This window comes from Numida meleagris, chromosome 7 (assembly GCF_002078875.1).
Source record: "Numida meleagris isolate 19003 breed g44 Domestic line chromosome 7, NumMel1.0, whole genome shotgun sequence".
NCBI lineage: Eukaryota > Metazoa > Chordata > Aves > Galliformes > Numididae > Numida > Numida meleagris.
The window spans coordinates 1873051-1889702 of record NC_034415.1 but is presented as its reverse complement, the minus strand read 5'-3'; the positions used below and the strand labels follow the sequence as shown (position 1 = coordinate 1889702).

The following is a 16652-nucleotide window of genomic DNA, read 5'->3' as shown; positions in this document are numbered from 1 at the left end:
GTGAATGAGAATTAAATGTTTCTGTTAAAAATTAAAATACGTCTATTTTACGTGAATATTCCAAAGTGATGCAGATTGCCGAAAACTGAAGGAAGCTCATGAGTTTTTTTTATTTTCCAAAACTGTTACGTAAGTCACGAGGTAGGGTCCAGTCTAACAAAGCTGGCACTCACCTTTTTCTGTTAATCAGTATCCTTCAGATGGTTTGGCAAATCCATCTAGGTCTTATGTAGCTTACGCACTTCTGACACTAAAGAAAAGATACAAATTTGACTGATGCTGATGCAATTCTTTTGTATGATTTATGAATCAGTTCCAGAATTAAATCCTGGTATATTGAGATTTGGTATAAACGGGCAGCTTGGAAGAACCATCTATCAGAGTCTAACTGTAAGAGTGACAGCTTAAACTTCCATTTATTTCAGTTAAAGTTAAGGTGCAGAAGCACCTTTCTGTCCTGTGCCATCACTTACAAGTCACAATGTTGGTCTTTGTCTGTCTCACACATATTTTGCCCCAGATTTGCCAGTTTGAAAAACTCTCCAGAAAAGGGCAGGGCTGCTTTTGTGACATAGTTATCTCCTAAAGCAAGCCCAACTGTAAGCACCACTGCAGTCTGGGACATTTCGGTGACCTGTAAGGACTGGGATATATTACATGTATATTCACTGTGCTGCAAAGGAGGGCTCCACATGCCTTTAATTACCTTGCAAAGTTTGCCCAGCTATTAAGCGCAGAAAATCTTTGTGCATGAGCATTTAAGTTAGGAGATACCCTCTGTGTATGACTGCACTTCTCTTAGTGTTACAAACACGCTGTGCTGAAATCTGAACTCCAGTGCTCTCTGGGAAAATTTGTATGTGGATCCAAATACTGTTGGTCATTCTTTCACCCATAACCTGCTTACTGCCCGCCTCCTCTTTGAAATGGTTGTGGCTGACTGCAGTGGGAGAGAGAGCTGGGCTATGGTGATGTTCCTATGCATTAATCCTTATGACATTTCCATTGTAACAGATGCCATATGAATTTCTTATGACAGCTTTCTATTGCAGTGAAACACTTCAATGTTTTCAGGTAAAAGAATACTCATTTGCCTGGCCGATAATTGCAAATGTATCAACCGTTACGTTCTCTATACAAACCAGTCAGTGTGCAGTAGTTCAGGAGACTTGCAGAGGTTCCCTGCACCTCTGGAGTGAGCCCAAAACAGGGAAAAAGCACAGGATGTAGATGGAAAAATAGCTCTTCCCTGTTTGCAGATACAGTGGATAGGATTGTATGGAAAGGACAGACAAATTTATTTCTATTCTCAGTGACAACCAAGTAAGAATAGGGCCCAGATACAAGTGAATTGAGCTTGCTCTGTGGTCTCTGTGCGTGAAAATGCAGAATTCACCCCAAAGAGACTTCTGGAGAGTCAGTAACTGAGAATGCTTTCCAAGAAGCCAGGGCCTGAGTCTTAATGAATTTTAAAAAGCTTATAAAATGTGTTTTAGTTATGTATGTTTCAAAACAAAAGGTTTATTCTTGCATGTTGGCATGTCTTTATTGGCACCATTTATTTACTTTTTATAGGAGTGGGAGCATGACTGCTCCTATGCCAGCATATTTGATTGTGTATGACTTGCTTTACATTTACAGGGATCTATTGTTGCTTATGAGGAAAAATAAAATTTCTGTAGAGTGTTTAGCTAACTCCCTGTTGAAGTTGAGCAAGACTTACCTTTGGAAAACTCTTATAAGATTATTTGTAATGGTGCCAGTGGGACCCTTGCTTTGCTTATAAAAATATATGTGAATTTATAATGGACAAAGATATAATTATCCCAGAATAGCTTCAGGAAAAATCATCAGATTTCTTTCAGATGAGGTGCACAGACAGGGATTGCAGTGTATGTTACTGTTCTCTGGGCAGGGCAGATAATGGCTTGGCTTCAATTTTCATTGTGAGATATATTCTGTTACCCCTTTCAGTGGTCAGGAATAATTCCCTCTAAATCAAACTTCTGCATTTCTTAAGTAGAATTAGTCCTTATTTATATGAGTACGAGACAAAGAATAATCTTATCTGGGGATTTTAATATTGCCAGTGATGAAAAACTGAATGATTGAAGTCTCTCGTACTCTCAGATCTTTGGAGTCTTTCAAAGTCTGTCCCTGTTTAATCCAAGAAATTGCAAACTCAGTCACATTCTAGCAAAAGAATCTATATTCATCATCCTTTTTCTCTTTTCTAGATCAGGAGCGCTTTCCTCTGCATTTTCACAAAAGCTTTTATGCAAAGTCCTTTTAGAGCCGAGGAAACCTTGTTAAAACTTAATTACAAATACATGTACTAAGAAAAGAGCATCTGGAAAGGGCACTTCTCACAGGCTTGTGTTTAATTATTAACAGTTATTTCTGTTGTCTCCCCAACTAACTTATTAAATACATTTTCTTTCTCATGAAGAGTAACTCTTGGATGCACAGAACTGAAGGCTGTTAAAAGATCCTCAGCTCCCCCAGCATCTGAGCATGTAGAAACTTGGGGACCTGGCTCTCCTTCTGGTCTGCACACCCGGCCTCAAGCCTGCATTCCTGTAACAGCATCTCCACTGACGGCAAAGCGCTCATTCAGTAGATGTGAGCTTATCGTCTGGGTACTGTTTCTAGGAAAAACATCTCATTTAGAGGGCTGGTGTAGCAACCAGCTGGTGTAGTATGTGCGAGAAATCTCTTATCAGAACTTCACACACTTTCAGGATTCCTCACGATTAGGCTTGATTTATCAATATGAAAAGAGCCCCACTCTCTTTTCATTTCAGCTACCCGTTGGAAGCAGCCTGTCTAGGGCTAGGTTTTAAAGCTTGAAAGCCATGCCCTGTCACCTCCTGCTATTCGGGCCCATCACACAATGACAAGCAGATGAGAAAAGGAAGGAATAGGTTGTAAATTGGTGTGGTTTTTTTTTTTTTTCCTTTTTATGTCTGTTCCGTTGATGTGAGCAAGTTAGCAGGCTTTGAGCTGCTTTGTTTTGCGTGCACAGATGTGCACTCCTTGGAACACCTTTCGGGTGTTCGATGAGCTATGTTATCTAGATTCCGAGGATAAGAACGCGGGAAAATAGGCCAGACCAGAAGTAAAGCATGGACAAGTCCCGGGCATAATATTCATCTGCAGTTGTCTCTTCCCAGGCAGTATGACTGCTCCAAAGTTTCAGTAGGAGTTCATACACAAGGCATATGTATTATTATTTTTGTTCATTAGCCACTAGACAGTTTGTCTTGATGCTATTTAAGGATGTGAAATCAAAGACTTTTTTTTTACCTTTGATTAAAAAAAAAAAAATGTTGTAAATTCATATTATGTATATCTTAATAGTTTGCTTGAAGCAAGCAATTTCCATCGGTCAAAAGGGTTTATTTATTTCTTTAACTCATGCAAAATGGCATTTTATGTTCTGTACTGCCAACAAGGAATGACCAAAAAACCCTTTTATCTTGGAATAAATCTAAGAAGAGTCTGTGCTAAATATATTAATGGCTTGTTGATCTGTTATTTAGCATTGCTGGTCCTTTTTTGTAGCTGCTTTGTAGAATGCAGATTAGGTCTCTGATACTTCTTAAAAGGCAGCTGGTAGATGACATTAGATTGCTATAACAGCCCCTACACCCTTCCACTGAATAGTTACTGAAGCAAAGAGTTGGCCCTCCCCTTAGCCAAGACCTGTACACCTTGGCAATTTTTGGCCTCTGAAATGGCTGCACAAGACCTTGACCATCCAGGTGCTATCCAAAACATTCTCATACGGGCACCCACCTGAGGAGGAGGGGGCTTTGAGGGCCTTATGAAGAAACCAGTTTGCAAATCAGTTTAAATACAACTTGCCCTTCTACCACAGGATATATACTTCCTCCACACTTACTCTGTCCTTTCTTTCTGCTTATAGCCCTTGACCATTGAACTGCTGTGGTTTGATTGTGTGAAACTGAGTTTCAACATGCGAGATACTGTTCAGATTGTTCTGCAGTACATTCTTCAGATCCAGCAGCTTCAGCAGGAGAGAGTCCATGGACTTTGGACTAACCAGATCTCTGCAGCCATCCCATGAAAAACAGATCCTTTCTTCTGGATTCCTCAGGGTTCTCCCAGCAGCCAGCCCTGTTTACAGGTGATTTTTGCATCCACGCGTGTTCTCTCCACATGCCTGATTGCTTTCCCCTTTGTACTTCCTTTGTTGCTAACTTCTTCGAGGCTTGCAGAAGGTGGTCATTTTCTGTGTGTCTTCTCTGCCCTTGCACTCCTCACTCTGAGCGCCTCACCACAGTGTGTGCCCTTTTATGCCTTAGTCATTCTTGCATAGTGCTACACAAAGGGCATAGCTAACCCTGGAAAATCTCTTTCTGTGGCATGCTGATGTATTGTGATTAATGCATTATCAACAGTGACAAGTCAGCCTCAGGAAACTCCAACAACCTATAGGGTTTGAGGTTTCTTATACAATAGCTCTTTTAAAAACAAGTGTATATCCCACACAGAGGGACTTATTTTCTCTGATTTCCTGCAGGTTGGCTCAGCATGTTGATGCTGTACATAAAGACAAGGCAACAGGACATTGCTCAGGTGAAGCAAATCTGAAAGTAGTAGTAGCAGCAATGAACTGAACTTGTATTCCCCCTTCGTATAACATTGCAGAGAAGCTCATGAAAGCATGCATCACTTAGCAGAAAGTACGTTCAGTGTTATCCCATCACAGAGGGCTATGCTGTAAGGCTCCACTGCCACTACATTTGCATGAGAAAGCAGGAAAGCTGAGGCCTTGTTGTAAGGCTCTGGGCTCTGCTCTTGCTAATTAGTTTGGGGAAGTAGCAGGAGACATTTCAGAGAAATATCCCATTTCTTGCACAGAGAACGAGCCGTCTTGCAGTCAAATTTGAGTTCCTAGGGGTGCCAAACATCTCCAGTCTGGAAGTCAGGACTGCTGTCCCCATTAGATGTTTTAGTTACTTTTCTTTATTTTAAGAGTTAAGAGTCAGCATTTTTCCTGATAAACTATTGGCAGTTCTGTGACTTCTGACATAAGGTCTGCCAGTAAAAATCAAATATGTATTCTTCTAAATTATAACGCAAAATGACCGTATCTTATAAATTGTAATTTAAAGAGTGATTTGGGATCCAGAAAGATACCAATCTTCCAGATAATCTCACTTAATTTAGAAGTTTGTCACGAAGAGGAATTTTTAATCTGTTTGAGGTCTCTTTTCAGACTGAGCTCAGTTATAACCCATCGTTCTAACTGGCTGAGTGCAGTCCTAGTGCCAGCAGATAGATATTCAAGTGCACAGTGCTCTTCTGTCCTCACAGTGAACCTGAAACGTCTTGGCTTTGGACCTCAGCCTGAGCTGTTCTGCAGCCTTCTTTCCTCCTGATCTTGGCTGTCACGGCAGCACCCTGCACCACGCAGGAAAGCATTTTGTTTCCCAAAGGTCTCCATTTTCGTGTGTCAGGGAGAGAATACAATCTTAAAACTTAAATATTGCTGCATGTTTTTTATTTCTATCATGTCATGGTAGACTTGTCCAACCTTTTGGCTTGCCTGGGCCGCACAGAGTGAACAGCAGTTGTCTTGGGCCACGTGCACAAAGGTCACTCTGAAAGTAATGCTTCCTATTTATTTCCATGGAAACTACAACTGATACCAAGAGCACAATAACTACTTGAGAGGGCAGGGGCCGGGCCGCATGTTGGACATGCCTGTATTATGCCATCCGTCCATACAGTCATCTAGGAAATGGGTACAGACATTGTCTGGAGTCACACCTTTTTCGAAATGAGACTGTACAGAATGCTGCTCAAATTACTCATGTGGCAGATTGAGCAAGCTGAGGGATGTGGTAGCCCAGCCATGCTTTATATGGTAGAAACCTCCTTCCCACTCTCTGGACAAAGCTTATGCCTAGAAAATTATCCAGTAAAAATAAATCCACGGTTAACCATTTAACCCATTTAATATTTTGCATCATGCCTCTCATTTTTTTTTATCTGATACCACAGTGAAATGAGGCAAACTAATGTATGGAGGCGGGAGAGGGGCCTGTGTTTGATAGGACAGGAAAGAAAATACATACCGATCTAGATGTATTTTCTCTTACCTTCTTTTTTCCTTCTTTGCCTTTTCTGAGCCCAGAAGTCAGCATGAATAGTAACAGGCCATGGAGGAACCTTTTGGGAAGGCGCGTCACAGTGCTTTGTCATCTGCTGACAAACCGGTGCCAGGACCAGAACTTTATAATAAAGTCTTCAGAGGAAATTTCACAGCAGATCAGGAAATCTCAAAGGTACGCACCTGTACTAAAACCGCTGTAAGAAATGATTTATTTACCTATACTGATCTCCTTAAAGGCTGAAAGCTGAGCTTTGTGGCAAGCTGTGATATCACCTTCTTAGTTGCATTATTGTTTTTCAGGTTTTTTGGTATTCCAAAAAAAAAAAAAAAAAGAAGGCAAGGCAGTAGCTAGGAGTAACTGACAGTTTATCTCCCAGTGATATTTTTCAGATTTTAAAGCCTCTTGGGCACCTGTGTTGTGCTTCCAGAGCAAGTTACCTGGGCCATAAAGTAGGAGAAGGTCAAGCTGGTATGCCACTGATTCTCTGCTCCCTTCCACCCTGCGGAGCTGGATTCATGGCAGCAGGAGGTGCCGCTCTTTTCCAGAACAATAGTAAATTGGCACCCATGTATGTTGAAGAATCACAGGAGACAGTGTGCCTTGATGAAGCACATTGCTTCAAGGGCTGAGGTGACGTTCCTGCCACCAGGGAGGACTTCCAGTTCTCAGGTGGAAGCCTTAGGGGACTGGGTTGTTCTGCTTCCCTCATTGAGATGAGTGAAAAAGAGCTGAATGGACAAAACCTTACTGTGTTACTGAAGATCAGGACAACAGGAGTTGATACAGAACAGAATCATAAATGGCTTTTCTGAGCACTGGCAGTTTGGGGGGGAAATGTAAATAGCACCTTGGTTCTAGAAAAATTAACATAAACTTAAGACAATTTGCATTTTTTTTTATTTCCATTGAAACAGATGTGGTCAGAAATGTTTTTCTCATTCCCAGGAACTAAGCTTTTTCTCCTTTAGAAAACAGATAAGGTATTCAGAGGAGACACTAATGCCCTGCTCGGGGCAGAAAAACACCCAGCTCTCACAGATCGCTCCCAGGCCCCACAGGCACCTCTGCGGATGGTCTCAGAGCTGAACGCCCGCGTAGGGTCCGCTGCCTCCTCCCTGGGCTCAGCCGTGTGAGCGCAGGCCTGTCTCCAGGTGCTGCTGCTCTGAGCCGCGCGCTCCCAGCGGTACAGCAGGGCAGCAGCCCTGGGCCCGGCCCTGCGTCTGAGCACAGCTTTGTCTGATGAGATGCTGGGGAGCAGGGCTTAGCTTCCCTCCGGTCTCTCTTGTTTAAACCAACTTACGTGGCTGCTCTGTGGGTGTTTGGAAATTACCTTAAGTGTATGTGTTTGCTACAGGAGAGCACTTGAAGCGGCTGATGTCCTGGCACGCTGTCGGGCAGGGCGCTTCGGTGCCATGGTGCTGCTTTGCTGTCTAATGCTGAGGGACTGCATTTCAGCAGCAATGTGCTTTGCTGTGGAATGCGCTATCAGATACGAATGGTAGCAATATCCAGCACCAATTCCTTCCCTCCCACTCCTGGTCTGTTTCCATATGTAGAGCTCGTGCAATGTGATTTCTACATTAAACAGGATCCTTATGTGAAAGCGTACTCAGCTTTCAAGTTTAGGTTTAAAAAAAACAACACGGAACGGACGAAGTGAAATGTTTCTTTTGGACAACGCTCTGACAAAGGGGAGGAAACCCCTCGCTGTGGGATGGCAGCCGCGGGTCGGGGGCGTGTAAGCAGCAGTTACCGCCATCCAGAGGAGAGCAGCCATCAGCCGTCAGATTTCGTTTAGTTGTGCGCACGGAAAGGAGAAACCAACCGGTTGGTCTGGTCCGTGCTGAGGCACCTCAGAGCGGAGAAATAACGCAGGTGTGCCACCGCGTCCCGACAGCAGGGACGGGAGCCCGGCGGGAATAGATGTTTTTCCCTTGCTGGATTACTGCTGCGCCGCGCCCGGCCTCGTGGAACACGCAACCCGCGCCGCAGCTGCAGACGCCGCTCCCAGGGGCGGGCGGCAGCGCCCTCTGCTGGGCGCGCGGGGGGCCGGCAGGGCGGGGGAAGCGGGGGGGCCGCTAACGGGGGCGGTGCTGCCGGGCGGCTCGTGCTGCGTGCTCCTCTGCGGGCGGGGGGAATCCCTTCCCGCCCCGGGGTCTCTGTGTGCCGGGGAGTTGTGTGGAAAAAATAGCACCCTCTGACATTCATCGGTGATTGCGGCAAGTTTATGGAGACGGTGGATGTGCGTGCAGCGAGGCGGTGGGTGTGCGTTTCAGCAGTGGTGGCAGCGGGTCAGCTCCGCTGGTGCAGGTTGTGACGGGTGCAGATTGTGATGAGCGCAGCGTGCAGGCTGATGGTCGTCGCTGGTGACAGCGCAACGCCAGTGGTGGTGGCTGCGTTGAAAAAGAGTGTTTTGTACAGGTAATAGAAAAGCCTAGTGTCATCTGAGAAAAGCAGAGCAGGAATCCCTAGCATCTGCATTAAAAGCTGATAGGAGCACTGCTGAGCTGTAAGGAGGTGCATGGGCCAGGCCAGTACTCAGAAGACTGGATATAGTTTCCCGCCACATCTGTCCAACCAAATTATGCAAAGTTTGAGCAAGTTTGGCAACAAGTGTTGTGGTTTTGTTTTTACAGCCATAAGAAGGAAGGGAAAAAAACTCCTTTGTGTATTGGGTATCCCTTGAAATGGGTGAAATGTGCTAGAATGTGTTCAAGACAATCATAAATCAGGGCAACTCTTGGAAGACAATTTCAGGTAATAATTTCATGACCGCTACTGAAGTTGACTAGTCCATGTAGCTGCCGAAATGGGCAACGGCCAATGCAAACAGCCAGCGCTAGGGGCTGCCGGATGAAATCATCACCCTTGCTAGTGCCCCTTACGCAGCGTGCTCCTCACTAGCAGCCTTCGGGACGTCAGCAAACTAGTGACTCCTCCTGCCAGCTCCAAGGATGACAGTGAAATTAAATTCTTCTGAATGCAACGGTTTTGGAAGGCAGGAAATCACTTTCTTTTGGGTGCACATTACTGGGTGAATCTCGGCCAGTTTCCAGAACTGTGAAAGGCTCTGGTTGCAGGAGAGATGATGTGATTATGATGGGCAGGAAGCAGAACAGGATGAGTTCCAGCAAAAACTCTGTAGAATGCAATAGTGAGTAGTATTCTCAGTGTAGACCTTTAATAGGTGGTAGGATTTTTTATAAAAATGCTTGTCTGTGCCCTGCCCTGAGACCACTTCTACAGAAGTATCTCCATGAATGATGATGTAAAAAGGAGGTGCAGGGAAGTAAATGGTGAAGTGTGAAAGCACACCTTGCTCTCTTTCTCCCACATCTATTATTTGACGTGTGCTATTATCTCACTGTTGGTGGAAGCTGGCAGAGGGGTCGATGACTAGTTGCCACAAGATGAGGAAGGCACAGACTGCTTGATAGCACTTTGAGAACTATCTCCTGGTGGGGAGCTACACCGAAATTGGTTGTGATTCCTCTTTGTCAAGACAGAGGCCAAATTTTGGAGTGCTGTCAGATCTACTGGTGTGATACCAAGATCTTTCTGTGAATTTGTGAGACTCTCTTTCGATTTACTTATCCCTTCAGGAGGCATGGATTGTGGATTAGTCATTTGAAGACAACTGAGCTCAGTTCCCTTCAGTGACAGGTAAACCTAGGCTTAAAGTGAAAGGATCCCCAGGGTCACTGTTTTCAACTAGATACGTGTATGCTATCAGAATACTCAATATGAGAAATGTGATGCAAAACAGGGGCAACCATTTGGAGCAGTGCTTCAGAGTAAGTTGAGGTAAGAACCACGGATACTTAGTTCCAGAATTATTAATTCTTCAAAATGGTTTTAATGGCATTAAGTTCAATAGTAAATTCTACCTTCCATAACAATACAAGGGACTAACAGCAATAACCTGCTGAATGACAGTAAAGCTGAATATATCTGAGGCATTTGGGTTACTTACAGCAGACTCCAAAGATTTTCTCAAAAGGTGCTGCCTTTTGCAGGGCTCTCTGTAATCTACCTTTTATGGCTGTTTCACATGCAAAAATTTCGATTTGAACCTGAAATACTAACCTCAAACAGTCTGTATGGGTTCATTATATTCCCTAGAGCGCAGCGGAGGGAGAAAAAGCCACTCGTAGAGCTCTCAGGCTGCTGATCTGTCTGCAGCTTCCTTGCACCTCTGGCAGACAAGAAAGAGTTCCAGAATTTTCTTATCTTTTTAGTGTCTATGTGAGGCTACTTGAAAGGCAGCCAAAGAATGGGTCTGTTGGAGATACCGCAGTAGGCAGAAAACAACGTAGTACTTTCCTGGAATGAATTGTCTTACTAGTTTATAGAAAACATCATCAGAGGTCCACGGTGTGATTTCAAAATTTGTAATTACTTTGAACAAGGGAGAAATTAGGAGAAGATGATGGATTCTATTGTTGGAGACATTTAATGCATTATTTGGAACACCATCCAGATATTTCATCTATAGTCTTCATCAAGAGTAAAGCTTACAAGGACTCAGCTATCTGAAAAGAATTAAATTCTGGAACATTTTTTTGGCTGCTAGACATCTGAGAAACGCGAAAGTGGCTGATGCCGAACTACCTGCCATGTGTGTACTTCCTTTAGGCTTATTTTTCTAAATGAAATGCAGTTACCACAAAGGATATTTGGAATTGAGAAGGTGAGATCAACTAGATTTGGCTTTCATAAATGTGGTCCGTCTCTTAGCAAGTGTTCTTAACAGTTGCTCTTACAACTTCGCAGGGAAGTTTTTCTCACTAGCAATTGTCATTTTACATTTACGGCATAGAAGAATTAAGGATACTGGTGTATGTTTCAAACCACCATTTTAGAGTTTTAGCTAAACATCTCTCCTTGGCTAATGGGGTTTATACCGTAGGCACCCAGTATGCTTTAGTATGACCACTCATGGATTAGTACATTTACTTTTTCTATTTAATTCAAACCTTAAACCAAAGGTAAATAAATTATAATAAATGTTTTTACATATAGTTGTTACAGATGTATTATCTATGAACAATTATAAATAGCAAATACATCATTCCAGCCTTTATATAAATAAGAAATGAAGATGAATTTCATAAATTTTAATGTAATAGCATCTTCAAGGAAAACATTTCTAATTTTTTCAGGTCAGTTTTAGAATCACAGAATAATTCAGGCTGGACAGGACTTCTCGATGTCACCTTAATCCAAACCCTGCTGAAAGCAGATCTCACTACATCGGATTGCTCAAGGCTGTGGCCAGTCAAGCTGAACCCTCAAACGTGGAGATTCTGCAGCCTCTGCTGAATGCTGGTTACTGCAAGGTACTGGTAAGAAACTAATTCATATGCAAAAATATTTTCAGTTTTTCTGGATACAATTTGAAATGTTCCACTTTCAGAGTTCATTCACTGAACTTTCTTGATTGCATATATACTGTTCAAAAATTGTATATAAGAACATTGTGTCTGGTGGTAGGAGGTACATTTAGGCTTGTATGAGTCTACACTGATATTAATCATCTAACTAGCTTAGAGTGCAAAAGTTATTCCAGTAAAATCTTTGGTGATGTCGTGAGCGGTCGGATGGATGAGCAGAGAGCAGTGGACGTTACCTACCTTGACTTCAGCAAGGCTTTTGGCACTGTCTCCCATAACATCCTCGTAGGTAAGCTTAGGAATTGTGAAATAGATGAGTGGACAGTGAGGTGAATTGAGAACTGGCTGATGGCACAGCTCAGAGTGTTGTGATCAGCGGTGCACAGTCTAGTTGGTGTTCCCCTGGGATCAGTACTGGGTCCAGTCTTGTTGCACATCTACATCAGTAAATTGGATGAATGAATGGACAGCATGACTCCTACAGCTGGGGAGGAATAACCGCACGCATCACTACAGGTTGGGGGCTGACCTGGTGGAAAAGACCTCTGCAGAGGACTTGGGTGTCCTGGTGGACAACAGGTTGACCATGAGTCAGCAGTGTGACTCTGTGGTCGTGAAGGCCAATGGTATCCTGGGGCACATTATAAAAGACGATGGCCAGCAGGTCGAGGAAGGTGATCCTCCCCCTCTACTCCACCCTGGTGAGACCACATCTAGAGTGCTGTGGGCAGTTCTGGGCTCCTCAGTTCAATAAATACAGGGAAGTTCTAGAGAGAGTCCAGCAGAGGGCCACAAAGATGATCAGGGGCCTGGAGAGTCTTCATTATGAGGAAAGGCTGAGAGGCCTGGGACTGTTCAGTCTGGAGAAGAGTCGGGGGGGTTGGATCTTGTCAGTGCTTATAAATATGTAATGGGCAGGAGTGAAGTGGATGGGGCCTGGCTCTATTCTGTGGTGCCCAGCAGCAGAACAAAGAGCAGTGGGCACAAACTGAAGCAGAGGAAGTGCCATACAAATGTGAGGAAAAAGTTATTTACTTGCAGAGTTACATGGCTCTGGAACAGTGCCTAGAGAGGCTGTGGAGTCTCCTGCTCTGGCGATATTCAAAACCTGCCTGGATCCTTTCCTGTGCAGCCTGCTGTAGGGGGAACCTGCTTTGGCAGGGATTTGGACTTGATGATCTCCAGAGGTCCCTTCTAACCCCTGTGATTCTGCATAATCAGCTGAACAACTTAAGAGTGCAAAAGTTATCCCAGTAAGTAAAATCGTTTGGTTACTCTGTGATTCACAGCTGGTTTGTTTGCTTTTTTACAAAACTAGGTAGTTGGGGTTTCTTTTTTTCATTCTAAACTACTCTACTATCAAAGATTTTCTAGGTATTTCGTTTAACTTAAAGCATTTGGGGTCCTTGTACAGAGTTCTAGTGGTCTTTCCTTTATGCTTCCTGCTGTAACATCAACAAAAGCCTTAGCTGACATCAGAACCTCTGTGCTCAGCTCTGCGCAAATGCAACAGGAGTGTTGTTACAAGACTGGAAAACTGGCAGTTAACCTATTTTATACTTCCCAAACTGCTTTTCCCTTCCCTGTAGTTTCACTAGCTCTTCCTGCCTCATGTCCTCGGATCTGTTTGAGGGGAGTTGTGGATTTGGGGGTGAGCAAGAGTAAGATCTCATTCTTAGTTTTTCTCCTACCTTGGAACATACTCCTCATTTCCATCCAAAGTCATTTTTATGGCCAACAGTCTCTTTGAATTAGCAATGCAACAGTTGTTTTTCCAGACTGAATTCGTTCTTAGGCTTTTGAGGATGGCAAAAGTCTGTAAATTGTGAGTATCGTCAGCATTTGAAAACACTCCCTTGTGAAGGCTGTAGTGATTTTACTCATGTTTCTGGGCAAACTCTGGGGAAATAAAGCCCTTCCTAGTTGTCTGTGAAAGATCCCAGGAACGTCCAAGCTCTGGACAACTGAGCCCATCATCTCATGTCCTGCTTAAGAGCCCGTTCCTGCAGGAGCTGTGTGTCTGTTAGCCCCATGACAAGAGGGGACTTTTAGAGACCTCTGCAGACCTGGAGAGGCAGCTTTGCCTCATCCCTACTGACCCATCCTCTCCCCCTGCAAGGTCTGCCCCCTCTTTTCTGCAGACCTTGGGTCAGAAGAGCTCCAGTGCTAGGAAAGCAACTGTGAGGACTTTTGTGGCAGAGAGGTGCTTTAAGAAGTATGCTTTGGAAACGCAGCTGATCCTTGCTACATTGGTCCCAGTCACTGGCAATAGAACGGATTTGACTGGGATTAGTGCTGAGAGTCCTTCTGTTCTGTTGGTCAGCTGCCCCACCAGAAATGAACGTGGGGCATTTCATTTAAACTGAGAAGCTGATAGTGTTGAACCCATCTATGTGCATAAACTAGCTGGCTATCCTCTTGCCATCTCTAATGTAAGTCTACTAAGGTTTTGTGGAACTTGATTTATTTTAAGCTTGCAGTATTTACCAGTGCAAATCATAGTTCTTCTAACTTCCATGCCGTTTCTACTGAGTTATTTGTTGGAAAGACACGTTCATGTGTAATTAAATGTGGTTTTCTTAAACTTTTGCAGTTGGTAGCTTAATATATATTTTGTTGTACTTTTGAGTACAAAGGCTATATTATGCTTTTGTTGGCATCCTCACTAGTTAGTGTGCCAACTGCATAATTTTGTTCTCTGCTATATGTCAGGATTCGAGTGCCGAGGGCTCAACAGGTGGTGCTGGGATAAAGTTCTGGCAAATCAAATAGGTAATGTAGTTATTTCTTTTGTCAAATTTTAATTGAAAACAGAGACGAGTAAAATGAAACTCACATTTTCCTGGTGCAAAACAGGGCTTAGAATTAAATTCAAATCAGTTTCCATGACAAATACACATTACTACTGGAGCTTGGTCTGTAAATAAACATGCAACACCTTAGTTTTGATGTAGAAAGATTTGCTCTCTGCAAATCTAAACCTTAAGCATCAGCATTTAAACAGTAACAGAGGGCAAGAGTCCTCCATGACTCTTCTGCCTTTGTCGTATACATCTTGCAGAAAATGTGCAAAAAACTTCAGGAAAACTTTGAAAAGAGTAAATCTAAAAAGTCAGAGAATTTGAGACAATCTGTGATACGTAACTCAAACGTTTAGCATCGACAGTTTCCTGCCATATTGTTTTCTAATCATTGCTATAGCCATGATCCCAGTAGAAAATGTTAAATACGCTGGAAATTGCAGTGAATGTGCTGAATGAGGTGCTGCTTGCTTTACACTTGACTCGGATAATGTTTATTAATCCTAAAACCATACAAATGGGTTAAAATCTTCCACAACAAAAATACAATGAATCACAGAGACATAGTCTGGTTTTCCAAAATTGCATATAAAAAAATTATGCACTTGCAAGTCTATTTTCTTTGTTATTGTAGCCGATGTTTTTACAGTGAGATCTTTTTATTTTCCTCTGAGGACCTCTCTAAATCTAATACATATAATCTTATCTACAGCTCCTACAAACATTGTGGGTTTAGTTTTCTATTTCTCCTCACTCAAAGGGATTTCTTGTGAGCTGTAATTTTCTGACTCCAAGTTCTGTTTCAACATATCTGAACCCATCAGGTACCACAGCAGCTTCCAGCAGTGGCCTCCAGTTTCTCACGCTGGTCTTTAAGTGTCATCTTTGTGACACGTTCAAGCTCTCATTTTACTGAATGTTTTGCCTTTATGCATGACCAGATGATGCATCCTCTTCTGCCACTTCAGTCATTCCGTAAACGATTGTCAACTAATCAGCATGAGAAAAGGTATGACATTCAACCATAAAAGCATTATTTTTATTTTTTACTTACTGTAGCTATTGTTGTTTAGTCCCAGCACAATAACATAACTTCCTCTTCTGTAGCAGCAGTAGGAGGCTGCAGAGGGGAACTACCAGGGCTGCAGGCAGGTGATGGAGCCTCTGCCTGGCCCTGGCCTGAGGTGCCCCTGACTGCAGGATGGCAGATCGCAGGGGGAGAAACTGATGTGTTTGGAGGTGGTGTGAGGAATTTCACTGGTGTTAAAGGGGGAGATCTGTGATACTTCACAGAAAGCTGGGCATGAGCACTGAGAATGTTTCAGGGAGGGGGATAGTGCAAGGCCAAGCAGACACAGGTAACCGTATCAGGTTACCACAGGTATCTGCACAAGGCTGAGATCCCCGTGTGATGGGGGGAATGGTTGTAGGGGAGAAAGTAATTATGGATTAGTTGTTTATTTGTGGGGAGATGTGGGTGATGCTGACACTTTAGAGTGGGACAATGAATCCATCATTTCCATCATACTCATATCAGACTTGCTTCCACAGTCCTTTTTGGGCATCAGGAAGGGAGCATCAAGTTCAGCTGAAAATGGAGTAGATCTGGGAACAACAGTAGTGTGGCTGTTGGCTGATCCCAGTTCTTCATACCCATGTATCCATGTTAGGACTGAATGTGCTCCGGAGGAAGTAGCCTCATTAACCCAGCAAAGCTGCACCCAGTTGTTTCAGGAGCTAATCTGGCATACTCATTCCAAAAGGCACAGTGTTATTGTAGTCTCTGCCTCTTCAGAAATCCAAATGTGCGCTACTTTTCTAGACTGAGCTGAGACCTGCCTTGAGGGCTGATCTCTGCTCTCTCTGATTTGCCCATAGTGTTTAATGTGTGAGAGAAAATGTTCTGGTGTTTTTGTTTTGTTTTTTTAATTTATTTTTAAAATAACCATGTTGAATATTTTTCTTAAACATCAGTTAACCGTTTAGAAAAGAAACAGCTGAGAAGCTGATAATGTACCCCTTTCATTAACTAAAGATTTATGTCTTGCCTGGCAGGACTTCCTAGCAGCAGAGATCACAGCCGAGGTGGTCAAAGACAAGCAGCACAGAGCCCACTGTTTATCCAGGGGAACCGAGACCGCTGCTCCCACACTTTGTTGTGTGGAATGAAGTCAGCCATGTTGAAATTGGGTAAGATTTAAAAACAGGATAAAATTCGTATTAAGAAGGGTGGGGGGGGGAAGTAGTTCAAAAGCAGTTTGAAGCAGTGAATATTGTGCAAAAACATGTGTGCTTGAACATTTCAGTGCAGG

The 16652-nt window shown here is 43.3% G+C and overlaps 1 long non-coding RNA gene across 10 annotated transcripts in view; it reads left to right on the top strand.

The window, feature by feature from the left end:
- The window catches only part of LOC110402498, a 267102-nt gene that overhangs the window by 234806 nt on the left and 15644 nt on the right, over positions 1 to 16652 (top strand). For 9 of the 10 annotated variants that reach the window (XR_002441134.1, XR_002441135.1, XR_002441136.1 and 6 more), the window contains 6 exons: positions 2450 to 2622; positions 3929 to 4150; positions 6167 to 6317; positions 11309 to 11485; positions 15282 to 15349; positions 16396 to 16530. This is a non-coding gene — a long non-coding RNA (uncharacterized LOC110402498). Of the gene's footprint in view, positions 1 to 2449; positions 2640 to 3928; positions 4151 to 6166; positions 6318 to 11308; positions 11486 to 15281; positions 15350 to 16395; positions 16531 to 16652 lie in introns of all 10 variants that reach the window. The other variant, XR_002441130.1, reaches the window with a different exon arrangement.